The sequence below is a fragment of the Leptonychotes weddellii genome, chromosome X (assembly GCF_054177405.1).
Source record: "Leptonychotes weddellii isolate Sample4059 chromosome X, ASM5417740v2, whole genome shotgun sequence".
Lineage (NCBI taxonomy): Eukaryota > Metazoa > Chordata > Mammalia > Carnivora > Phocidae > Leptonychotes > Leptonychotes weddellii.
The window spans coordinates 16,024,127-16,037,134 of NC_138385.1; positions in this window are offsets into that span (position 1 = coordinate 16,024,127).

The window sequence follows — 13,008 nt, forward strand, 5'->3', positions numbered from 1 at the left end:
GAATAGGGCTCGGGCATTACAAACACAATGTAGTTTCTAATTATTATTGTGATTCATGGTGACTTGTCATGACTTCTCTATGAACCTCCAAAGCTTCATTCAGACCCCTCCTCCTGAAGCAAACACACACACACACACACACACACACACACACACACACACCTTTGATCCACTCTCAGGCTCATACCAATTTCACGAACAAACTCCAAAGGAAACGAAATGTCAGTCTAGAACCAACTACTTTGTTGATCCCTGATGGACATTAACCAGGTCCCCTTGGCTGCAACCCAGAGTTCTGCATGGAAGAGGAAGGGAAAGAGGTTAATCCAGCCCAATCATAACATACTTAGACTGGACAGATTTACTGAATTGCTTACGTTTGGAAGGATATGAATCTTTTAAAATACTTACATAAAACACTTAGCCTTTGAACTCCAAACTACTAATTTAATGCATGACTTCTCTATTTCTAGATGCTCTGAGAACCAAGGTTAATGGGACAGCCACGCCAGCAGGCAAGAAGCTGGATGGAAGTGGGAACCCCAAAATCAGAAACTAGGACAAAATGACCAGAAATCCGGACTCTTTCTATCTCCATGGCAGTTCTGCCCTTCTAATAATATGCGAAGTACTGAATCTAATATTAGGTAAAGCACAACATTATGTAAGGTACTAAGGACGTGCGTCAATTGAACAACCCAAAAGAGATACCATGGAGAACAAGAAGCTAAGCAACAATCTGCAGAAAAGGAGTAGGGAGTGAAACCCCCAACACCAACTTCTCTTTAACAACAGCAGTGACAGTGAGGATGGAAAGAAGCCACCACAAGACAGAGTCCCTGTTCCATACCAGGCTCTACACACACCTGACTATGTTGATTCCTCACAACATTCTGTAGGGCATTATTATTCCCAGTTTTCAGAGGCAGAAACTGAGCTGCAGAAAGATTGGCCAACATGCCCGAGAACACCCAACCACGATGTGCCAAGCTGGGCTCTGAATCTGAGTTTTCTGTCAAAGCCTGGATTCTATTTACTACACTAGCCCACCAGTTCAAAATTTGTGATTGATAAGCCAATACTCACCGGAAAGACTCAAAGGTATGTGTGTGCCTTCTCAGTAGCATAATTGTTCTAGAAATTTCACAACTACCCAAGGACTGCCTATAGTATATGCAAGGGGTGGGGTGGGAGATAAGGTGGGGAGAAGGAGGATCAGTGAGGCACAAAAGAATCAAAAGAAAAGGCATCAGGGAAACAGTAAAGTCATTTGACAACACATTACTTCAGTGAACCAATTTTGAACTTGGGTAATCCGATCTAGCTATGATTTTGAGCCTTTACTTGGATCACATCTACTCAATTATGACACAAGCAGAAATGTAAACCACTGGCCATTTTACTTGAAACACCTGGAATAGAGGAAAAAACACTGGATTTGGGTTCTGGTCTCAGCCTCATCACTGTGTAAGCCATTCAAAATTTCTGTTTCCATTTCTGTTCCAGTTTCATCCTGTTCAAAAAGGGAGGGGAGCAGCAATGGAACAAGGAGTTAATGGAGGAACATTCATTTAAGGAAATTTACTAAATCTCTGTTAGAACAGCAAAAGACTTGCCCACCCTTCCCAGCTCTGTTACAGAAGCTCTAACTTGGGCATGTGCACCCCAAAAGGCAAGAGCTCCCTCTCTCCCCAGTTTCCAATGTGGGGCTATGGTTTCACCCTGAAAGGGTCAAAATGGTAGGGGTTCTCATCTCCCCAGCATCTTGACACAGAAGCCCTATTCCGGGTTGGCGTGGCCAAAAGGACTGGGTCCTTCTTCCCTCACCAAGCCCACACTCGTAGAGTAGAAACTCTACCCCAGGTACAGCAAGCCAAGAAGACTGGCCTGAATCATCCCTGCCCCACCTCACTTACAGGACAAAGGTTCCAAGCCCGGAGCAGCAAAGGAAGAACATCAGAGGTTGCCGCCCCTGCGCAGTCCCAATCTCATATGGTGAGGTGTCCCTCTGGGAAAAGTCGATCCCTGGCTCCAGCTCCATAGGGTTTCTGCCCAGGGGGAAAGCAGGCCAGGAGGGTAGAGAGCTCCACAGCTCTGCTCCAGGGGACTACCTTTACTTGGACTGGAGTACGGAGAACCCTACTGAAAACCATGGAAATCTTGGCGGTGAATAAGAGGAGACTGGCTAACTCCATGATATAAGCAAAAAGCAGAGCAGCCAGAAGTTTACGAGAGAAAATTGGAGAAACAGTTAAAAAAAGCCCTCCCAGCCTCATAGTTAAATCTGGTGCGTTGGGAAGGCTGCAAGTGGGTGTTGGGCTGCCCCCACTCAGATCAATCCGAGCAGAACGTAAGGCAGACTTGAAAGCATCCCCCAGCCACACACAGATGTCCCAACACAGGGCAGAAACCTCACTGGTGCAAGGGCCTTAACCACACCTCTGACCAGACACTGAACAGCAAACTACTCTGACCCAGGCGTGACTCCTAGGAAGCCAGTCCTAAAAATAATATCACAGTCATCCCTGACAGTCTGTAAGACGATTTGCATGCCCAAGGCTGTGCTTTCTCAGAAGCCATCAGAGGGAAACTCTAAGCGACTAGTCCCTGGTAGACCGTGGACCAAAAAATGTAAACTCTCTGAACTGTGAGAGTAGCAACCAATCACACACACACACACACACACACACACACACACATCCAATGGTTGAAAAAAAAGGTGTAACTGGCTAAGTGTGCTTAAGCACAACCTTTGACCTATAAGTGGTTTAAGCTCCACCAAGGGTGAGTACCAGGTAGCCAGGCTAAAAGGAAAAAAAACAAAAACAAAAAACGAAGGGGAAAAATCTGAGCAGGGACATCAGAGGCTGCACACTGTAGGGGAAATAGACTTTGCAGATCTCGCCAAGTTACTAAACAAATACACAAATGATCAAGCAGTAACAACAACAAAACAACCTCCTGGGTCCAGAGTTGCTGCAATATTATCCTAAATGTTCAGTTACCAACCAAAAAAATCGCAAGCCATGCAAGGAAACAGAAAATTGTGACTGATACACAGGAGAAAAAACAGGCCATATAAATCACCTCCGAAGGGGCCCAGGTGTTGGCCTCAGCAGAAAGAGACATGAGAGCAGCTATTATAAATATGTTCAAAGAAAGGAAACCGTGCTTAAAGAATTAAAGGAAGTTATGATGACAATGACTCATCAAGTAATGAATATAAAGAGACAGAAATTATTTGAAAGAATCAAATGGAAATTCTGGAGTTGCAAACTATAATGATAGAAATGGAAAATTCACTAGAGGGATACAATAGCAGGTCTGAGATTCCAGAAGAAAGAGTCAGTGAACTTGAATAGGGATCAGTAAAGATGGTGCAATGTCTTAGTCTGTTCTGGTTACTATAACCAAATGCCATAGACTGGGTGGCTTATAAACAACAGAAATTTGTTTCTCACAGTTCTGGAGGCTGGGAAGTCCAAATCCAGGTGCCAGTAGATTTGGTGTCTGGTGAAGGCCTACACCCTGGTTCGTAGACCACCATCTTTTTACTGTGTCCTCACATGGTGGAGGGGGTGGGAGAGCTCTCTGGGCTCTCGTTTACAAGGGCACTCATCCCATTCATGAGGGCTCCACTATCCTGACCTAATCCCTTCCCACCTCCTAACATCATCACATCGGGGGTTAGGATTTGAACACGTGAATTTGGGGAGAACACAAACATTTGGACCACAGCATGCAGTCTGAACAGAGAGAAATTCAAAATGAAGAAAATCAAACAGATCTTCAGAGAAGTGTGGAGCCTCATTCAGTACATCGAACCACTACGGTTGTTGTTGTTGTTTTTAATTGTTTCCCCACTGCTCTCATTTTATGCTGGTTATTTCTTTAAGAGAGAGGATGAAAATACACAAATAGTCACACTTCCCAATTTCCTAAAAGAGAAAGAGTTCAAACACAACTGCTTCACAACAGGCTTAAAAGAACAAGAGAGGATTCGTTTGTTACTTGCAGCCATGATTGCCTCGTATATTTGCCAATTTGTGAACTGAAGGAGCAATCCTCTGGGAGCAGAGCTAAGCTGTAGATTTCTAAAGCTTGCATTTGGAAGCGAATTTGCCAAAATTTAATTCACATTTTAGAATCTTAGGTAAGTCAGAAATGTCACTCTTACAGAGTCCCTTTAAAACTCCAGTAGCTATTATGTATCTACTGTCACCTTTCCAGAATGTATTAAATCATGTTTAAACGTATAAAACAGAGAGAGATGCCTGGCTTGCTCAGTCGGTTGGGAGACCAACTCTTGGTCCCAGCTCAGGTCGTGATCTCATGGGTCGTGGGATTGAGCCCCATATTGGTCTTTGCACTCCGTGAGGGTTTGCTTGGGGATTCTCTCCCTCTGCCCCTCCCCCCATTCTCTCTCAAATGAATAAATAAATCTTTTAAAAAACATATAAAACAGAGAATAGTTAGAATAATCATCCAGCTCCAACCAAAGAAAGCAAAAAGTAAAACCAAAGAGAAACAAATATTTCTAGACTCTCCCCTAAATCACTTTCAGAGTCCTATTTTAATAGTTTGCGCAGAGACAGGAATTGAGAGTACAAGTTTGGTCTGACAAAACTATTAGGCCTAATAGCTCAGCCTTTCAAATTACTGACCAAAGGCTGGTCATTTTCAGAAATGGGACTGGAAACAAAATGGAAAACATTATGCTCCATTTCTTGTATAAAATCATTATTCTGTCACACATGGACCACTATGTGTGGATCTGGGGAAGATTCAGAAAAAAAAAAAAAAAACCACAAGTGAAATAAGAAAGGTTCCTCATAGTTTTACATAAGGGAGAGTAGAAGCATGATACACAAAAGAGAAAAGGCTCCTTCAATATGAAAAGAAAGAGAGGGTATAAAAATTATAGACGACCCCACATGACACTGTGTTAAGTAGTATACAGAAGGCCACCATGGGATGGTCACCAAACCTTGGAATATTACCAGTCTATTGCCTCTTCTTAAAACCTGGGGAACAAGGGGTCAGGATATACGACATTAACGTAAAATAGCAAAAGAAGTGACAATCCACATAGCATAGTAGTTACAAATACCAACTCCAGAGTCACACCGCCTTGTCTCAAAGCCTGGCTCTACAGCTTACTAGCTGTATGACCGTGGGCAAGTTAAGTGCCTGTCTCTGGCCACAGCTTCCTCACCTAGAACCTGAGCTAATAATAGTATTTACCTCAATACGGTTGCTATGAAGATGAAGTGGGTCAACAGTGCTACGCGATAAACACTACCGACGTATTCAGAAAATTTTAAAATAATTTTAGTAATTACATCTTGACTTCTTCAGAGAACATTAAAGGCTCACATATCACTATTGCAAACATTATCTTGGTTAATACACTCTAGGGGATGCATAAGTAATCCTATTTCAGAGGTGAAGAAACTGAGCTCTAATTGCAATAATGACACCAATCACTAACATGTATCCAGCATCTCTAATGTACCAAGCGCAGTTCTCTTTAAAGAATTTATTTTTATTATTTGCGAGAAAGCGCGCGCGTGAGAGAGAGAGGGAGCAAGCACAAGCAGGGGGAGGAGCAGAGTTCTCTTTAATCCTTAAAATATCTCTGCAAGGTAGGGACCTTCTTACATATGTATATGTAACATATATGTATAAATATATAGACATCATACTACATGTATACATATATACACATACTTATTATTTTCATGCCCATATTATTATGCTATTTGGGGGAATCATTTGAGAGTAAGTTGTAGACATCACAGCCCTTGATTATCCCTAAATACTTCAGTGTGTATTTCCTAAAAGCAAAGGCATTCTCTGACATAACAGCACTGTGATCAAAATCAGTAAATTAACATTGACACGGTATTATTTATCCATCTAAGGATCTCATTCAGATTTTGCCAGTTGTTCCAATAATGTCCTCTATAGCAATAAAATACAGAAACACGGGGTGCATTCAATTGTCACGTCCATTTAACCTGAAACACAATCTTCCTTTATGTTTCAAGACATTGACATTTTTTAATTTTTTTATTTTTTAAAGATTGTATTTATTTATTTGAGAGATGGCGAGAACACGAGCTGAGGAGAGGCAGAGGGGGAGGGAGAAGCAGACTCCCCGCTGAGCAGGGAGTCCAGTGCGGGACTCTATCCCGGGACCCTGAGATCAGGACCTGAGCCAAGGGCAGATGCTTAACTGACTGAGCCACCCAGGCACCTCATGACAGATTTTTTTAATGTTTTTATTTCAACAGTACTTTCGGGATTTGGAGGTATCAGTGCAACGTAATGGATTTTTATATAGATATAGATAGATAAGTGAAAAGAGATGTGTTTGTGTTTGTCTGATGTGGACTCCTGATTATATTTAGGTCATGCATTTTTGGGCAGGGGTAACCCTGAGGTGCAGCCGGGTTCTTCTCTGTGCATTAGCTCAGGAGACAAATCAGGTTCATTACTGGTGATGTTAACTTTGGTCATTGGTTAAGGTGATGCCACCACGGTTTTCGCACCAAAACCTATTTTTGTCATTAATCAGCTGCATGTGGGGAAATACTTTGCAATTATGTAAATATCCTCAAAATTTTACACGCCAGATTTAGTTGATTCTTGCCTGCAAGTATTATTACTCTTAGGGTTGTCAGCTGGTAATTTTTTCTAACTCTGTCATTGCTTGTACCTTTATTAGTACAATATGTCTGCAAGGTAGGGACCTTCCTACATATGTATATGTAACATATATGTATAAAATATATAGACATCATATTACATGTATACATGTAATATACATGTGTATTGTATCCAAGAGGGACCTTCCCCTTCTCCGTTTATTTCTTCTTTCTTTCTTTATTATATCAGTATGGACTCATGGGTTCTTACTTAATTTAATGGGATAAAATCTTTTACTGTCATTTATTTAGATGCTCAAGCTAGGCTTCATTTGCTCGGTGGAAGCCCCTTACAACGGCTCCTCTTTTGTGCTTTGAATAGTTACTTTCTGACACACCAAGATATTACAGACCCGTCGTGTTCTTTTCCTGCCCCAGCCTTAAAAGCAGCCATTTATTCAAGGAGCTCGGGTTCCTCGGAGTATTTAGAAACCAAGATCTGACACTAGGTGTGCCCATTGTACCTTGGCTGTCATTGCTTCTAAGCTCCCTCTGCCAACAAAGCGAGAAAGCAGACCCACATGTTCATCCATATTCGTCTCTATTCACATATCTCTGTCTCTGTACACATCCATCAGGTAGCACTGATACCTTCAAATCCAATCCAGTGCTACCGGGTTCATTCTATTTTTCCCATTTTCCAAATCTGCTACTCCCTTCTCTGGCGATGAGAAACCTGGCTGGCTTGATCCACAATATCTCAACGTATTTGGTGAATCCTAGAATACACAGAAAGTAATTCAGTACTCCTAACCCCTGCCTCTGAGAAAAAGCAGCTTACAAATCGGAGTTCAATAGTTTTAAGAGTTCTTCTTGTCTTTAGCCCCAGGTCATACCGTCCAAATACGTGTTGGAAAGTCATCAGAGGACAGGAGGAGGGGCAGCAGCCCTGCAGCCCAGCTTCTCGAAGCTTCTCTGTACCAAGCAGCCTGCAGGCGCCTGGCTCTCACGCTCCCTGCTGCCAAGATGCCCCCGAAGAAGGTCAACGCAGTCAAAGGGGCGGTGAAGGGAGAGCCCAAGGGATCTGCGAGGTTGTCTGTGAAACCTGCTCCTGCAAAGGTAGAAACAAAGCCCAAAAAGAGAGCAGGGAAGGCTAAATCCTTGGGCAAAACAAGTGCAAACAAAAGGGAAAAGGGGAGCAAAGGGCAAACAGGCCAATGTGGCTAACGACGAAAGGAAACATTGACCTGCAGAAAATGGAGAACTGAAAATACATGGAATCCAGCCTCTAACGATGCAAGAAAGAAGCAGCGAAGTTTGATTAAGACGTGTACCGTGTCTTAGTGGTCCCTGAATCTCTGCACGGGTCACAGGAGCATCTTCATCAGCGACTTCATAAAAGCACGTGGTCTAGTTAGTAGCTGCAGAAATATTTTTAAGACAGGAATGTACTTTACCTCATGTGTTAAGTGTAAATGCTTTCATTCCAGAGGGGAAATCATTTGCTGTTTGGGTTTCTTGCTTTGTTCTGATATCCTATAATACAAAGCATGCGAAATGGTAATTTGGAGTCATGGTCGTGCATTTACTAAGTCTTTAGCACTTCAAATGATTTCTATTCCATGGTGGTTTTTAGTAGAATTGTTTCTTAAAGAAAACCACTCCTGGGACAACACCTGGGTGGCTCAGTTGGTTAAGCGTCTCCTGCTAGGGTCATGATCCCAGGGTCCTGGGATCAAGCCCTGCATCAGGTTCCTTGCCTGGCGGGGAGCCTGCTTCTCCCTCTGCCTGCAGCTTCCCCTGCTTGTGCTCTCTCTCTCTCTGAGAAATAAATAAAATTAAAAAACAAAAACAAAAAACACTCCCACCTTGGCTTTGCCTGTCAGAATTCTGTGCACTTTGTGATGTATTTGGTTGTGGTAGTCTTGTTTTCCTCATAACTTTGTTTTATGCTATAAAAGATTGAAAATTCATGCAGGCAGCATGCATGATAGTAAATTGCAAATTAGTGCAACTTACAACGTAGCAGCTTATCAAATCATATCCTCTTAGGGAAGGTCCCTTCCAAATTCTAAGCTGCAAAGTCACTGAGAAATTGTTTAGAAAAGACTGATAGCTACATGGCTTTTTAGATTTGGGGCACATACATTAAAATTTGAACTAATTGTCCATCATATCCATGTAGCGATCCTCAAACAATCAATAAAGTCTCAAGAGGGAAAGAAAAGAGTTATTTGAATGAGTTCTCTTTTTCCACTCTTCAGTGCTGTTGTGTTCAGCACTTAAAAATAAAGCGTAGTTCATTTGTTTTTGTTTTTTTTATCATCGTTCCCTTTTAGGGTTTTCCCCAGTCCTTTTCGGTTTTATTGATTTTCTTTTTTTGAGTATGTGAAACATTAACATGGTTCAAAGAGTTAGAAATGTTCAAAGAGGAATTCTCAGAGAAGTGTCTCGCCCACTTCATTGCTGTCTATCTTTCACACCAGGTTCCCACCCATGCCCCATAGGAAACAGATCTCATTGGTACCTAGTGTGTGTTTCCTGTGTGTTTTATTTTTGCACAAATGAGCAGATGCATGCACATGTTATTTCCTCTTTTTTTCTTAAACAAAATGAAGCCTACTACACATGCTATTTTTCACTTCGCGTTTTTTCACCTAACGCTGTATCCTGGCAATCCCGCCACATCAGTCCACAGACATCTTTCCCTTTAAAAAAAATTACAAAGCTGCATAGTATTCCACTATATGGATGGACTATGGTTTATTCAACCACTACAACATTTTCAGTTACAACCAACGCTGTGATGAAGCCCCTTGTGCCTACCTATTTTTGTACTGGTGGAGGTGAACCTTCACAGTAGAGTGGCATGGTTAGGGCAAAAAGCCACCACATATGTAGTTTTGTTAGGTCCTGTGCAGTTCCCTGCCCTAAGAGTTGCCCCAGTTTGCATTCTGACCGGCAAGGTATGAGTGCCTGCTCACTCACGCTTCAACAGCAGAGTCATTTTTTATTAAGTTTAATTCCATTGCAGTTAACAGACAGTGTTATATGAGTTTCAGGTGTACAATGTAGTGATTCAACAATTCTATACATGACTCAGTGCACATCATAAGTGTGCCCTTTACTCACCATCACCTAGTCCACCCATCCCCTACCCACCTCCCCTCTGGTAACCATCAGTTTGTTCTCTATAGTTAACAGTCGGTTTCTTGCTTTCTCTCTCTCTCTTTTCCCCTTTGCTCATTTGTTTTCTTAAATTCCACATATGAGTGGCATCATATGGTATTTATCTTTCTCTGACTGACCGATTCTGCTTAGAATTACACTCTCTAGCCCCATCCATGTTGTTGCAAATGGCAAGATTTCATTCTTTTTATGGCTTTTTATGGCTGAGTAATATTCCATATAGATATATATATATCTCACCTCTTCTTTATCCATTCGTCTATTGATGGACACTCGGGCTGCTTCCATAATTTGGCTTTTGTAAATGATGCTGCCATAAACATCAGGGTGCATGTATCTCTTTGAATTAGTGTTTCCGTATTTTGGGGGCAAATACCAAGTCGTGCAATTACTGGATAGGAAGGTATTTCTATTTTTAATTCTTTGAGGAACCTCCATACTGTTTTCCACAGTGGCTGCACCAATTTGCATTCCCACCAATAGTACATGAGGGTTCTTTGTCTCCACATCCTCACCAAAACTATAGATTTAAGGCAATCCTTATCAAAATACCAATAGCGCTCTTTACAGAACTAGAACAAACCATCCTAAAATTTGTGTGGAACCACAAAGACCCTGAATAGCCAAAGCAATCTTCAGAAAGACAAACAAAACTGGAGGTATCCCAATTTCAGACTTCAGGTTATATTACGAAACTGTGGTAATCAAAACAGTATGGTACTGGCACAAAAAGAGACACATAGATCAATGGAACAAAATAGAAAACACAGAAATAAACCTACAATTATATGGTCAATTAATCTTTGACAAAAGAGGAAAGAGACAGTCTCTTCAATAAATGGTGTTGGGAAAACTGGACAGCTACATGAAAAAGGATGAAACTGGACCACTTTCTTACACCATACACAAAAAGAAACTCAAAATGGATTAAAGACCTAAATGGGAGACCTGAAACCATAAAAATCCTAGAAGAGAACACAGGCAATAATTTCTCTGACATCAGCATAGCAACATATTTCTAGAAATGTCTCCTGAAGCAAGGGAAACAAAAGCAAAAATAAACTATTGGGACTGCATCAAAATAAAAAGTTTCTGCACAGTGAAGGAAACAATCCACAAAACTAAAAGACAGCCTACTGAATGGGAGAAGATATTTGCAAATGACATCCTTGATGAAGGGCTAGTATCCAAAATATATAAAGAACTGATACAACTCAACACCCAAAAAACATAATCCAATTGAAAAATGGGCAGAAGACATGAACAGACATTTCTCCAAAGATAGCCAGATGGCCAAAAGACACATGAAAAGATGCTCAACATCACTCATCATCAGGGAAATATAAATCAAAACCACAGTGAGATACCACCTCACACTTGTCAGAATAGCTCAAATCAACAACACAGGAGGCAGAGTCTTTTTTTATATACTTTTTAGTTTTTGCCACTCTGGCACATAAGGAATGGTATTCCCATGTAGTTTTACTTTACATTACTCTTATCATGAAGGAAATTGAATATCTCTTCATATGTTTAAGGGTCATTTAAAAAAATTGGAGGGAATATTCCTTGTGTGTCATTTGTCATTTTTCTTTCATGTTTTGTAGGCTTTTCTCTCAATTTTTAAGAATTTCTTATATTTAAGGGATATCAGTCTTTTCTTTATATGTGTTGCAAATATTTTGTCCCAGTTTCCCTCAATTGGTTTTTGATCTTATTCGTGGGGAGGGTAGGTTACATACATAAATTGTTTTTTTCAATGTAGTCAAATTTATCAATCTTTTCTTTTATTGCCTCTGCATCTTAAGCCAGTCTACAAGCCTTTCCTTACACCCAGCTTAAAGAGGAATTCACCCATGTTTCCTTCTCTGATGCATATAGAGTTTATCCTTACACACAGTAAAAAAAAACAAAAACAAAAACAAAAAACAGACCTAGTTTAACTTCCTCCAAATGGCCAACCAGTTTTCTCAGAACCATTTATTAAAATTTCTTTCCTGTTAAGAGCTCTCTTTACCTTCATTTCCTTGATGAGAACACTGAGGCTTAGAAAAGTCGAGCAACTTACCCAGTGCTACACAGCTAGCAAGTGGAGACAGAGATGGCCCTCTCCACGGTGATGACTAAGACCTGCGAGGTGGGAGGGCTACTGCTGCGGAAATATTGGGAAAAGACCAGCCCAGCAGGGGTAACAACAGGTACTAAGACCCTGAGGCAAGGGCCAAGTTGGCCCAGAGAGAAGGATCGCGTGTCTGGAGAGCAGTGAGGAAGGGGAGAGTGTCTGAGACGATGGTGAAGCAGGCAAGTTATACATGATGTCAAGTCTTGGCGAGGATTTTGATTGTACTGTGTCATGGAAAATTTCTGGAAAGTTTTAAAGAGGAAATAAGCTCTAGTTAATGTTTTTAAATAATCAATGTTGGCAGCTGTCTGAGGAATGGATTGAGAACAGGGAGCCCCAGTATGAGCCCACTGCAGAAGTCCAAGAGAGAACTGGAGGTAGTTTGCACTAGCATAATGGCAGTGGAGGTGGAGACAGATAGACAGAGTCACTGATTAATGTAGCAAAATCTGGAACAACATAGGGCTGCTTTGCCTTGGTAAATAGTGCATCACGCCCCAGCATTTCTTCTAGCTGCTTCTAGCGGAATTGAATTGAGCTCTAGAGTGAGAGACGAACTGAAGACACCAGATGTGAAAGAACTTTATCATCATCTTCAAGTATGAAAGGGAAAACTCCTACAATCGTGTTCATCTTTGACACTTTGTGGTTTCTGAAAACAAAAACTGCTTGGTTTTCACTTAGGCATCATGAATGGTGGTTTACAGAATATAAGCCATGTGAGGCTGTGTCCCAACCAACAGCAAGTGTCTCTGGTAGTGACATCAAAACACAGCTTTGAACTACTGGGTATTTACCCCAAAGATACAAATGTAGGGATCCGAAGGGGTACGTGCACCCCGATGTTTATAGCAGCAATGTCCACAATAGCTAAACTGTGGAAAGAGCCAAGATGTCCATCGACAGATGAATGGATAAAGAAGATGTGGTATATATATACAATGGAATATTATGCAGCCATCAAAAGGAATGAGATCTTGCCATTTGCAATGACGTGGATGGGACTGGAGGGTATTGTGCTGAGCGAAATAAGTCAAACAGAGAAAG